We start from the raw sequence: 229 nt of genomic DNA, 5'->3' as shown, positions 1-229 counted from the left end.
GTCTAGGTGTTCGCCGTTGAGGAAGTGGGTGTCTAGGTGTTCGCCATCGAGGAAATGGGTGTCTATGTTAAATTTTACCAAATAAAAAGTAAAACTCAAGTGATAAATTATTATATCACAATTCATTCAAAGATATTTCCTCTTCCAACTAAAGTAGTGGTTATTTAACTTTCCCTCAAAACTTTGTATAACGTTTTGAGGGAAAGTTAAATAACCACTACTTTAGTTG

Source organism: Trachymyrmex cornetzi, unplaced genomic scaffold (assembly GCF_001594075.2).
Source record: "Trachymyrmex cornetzi isolate Tcor2-1 unplaced genomic scaffold, Tcor1.1 scaffold367, whole genome shotgun sequence".
NCBI lineage: Eukaryota > Metazoa > Arthropoda > Insecta > Hymenoptera > Formicidae > Trachymyrmex > Trachymyrmex cornetzi.
The sequence above is the reverse complement of the archived record's forward strand: the minus strand, read 5'-3'. Positions refer to the sequence as shown.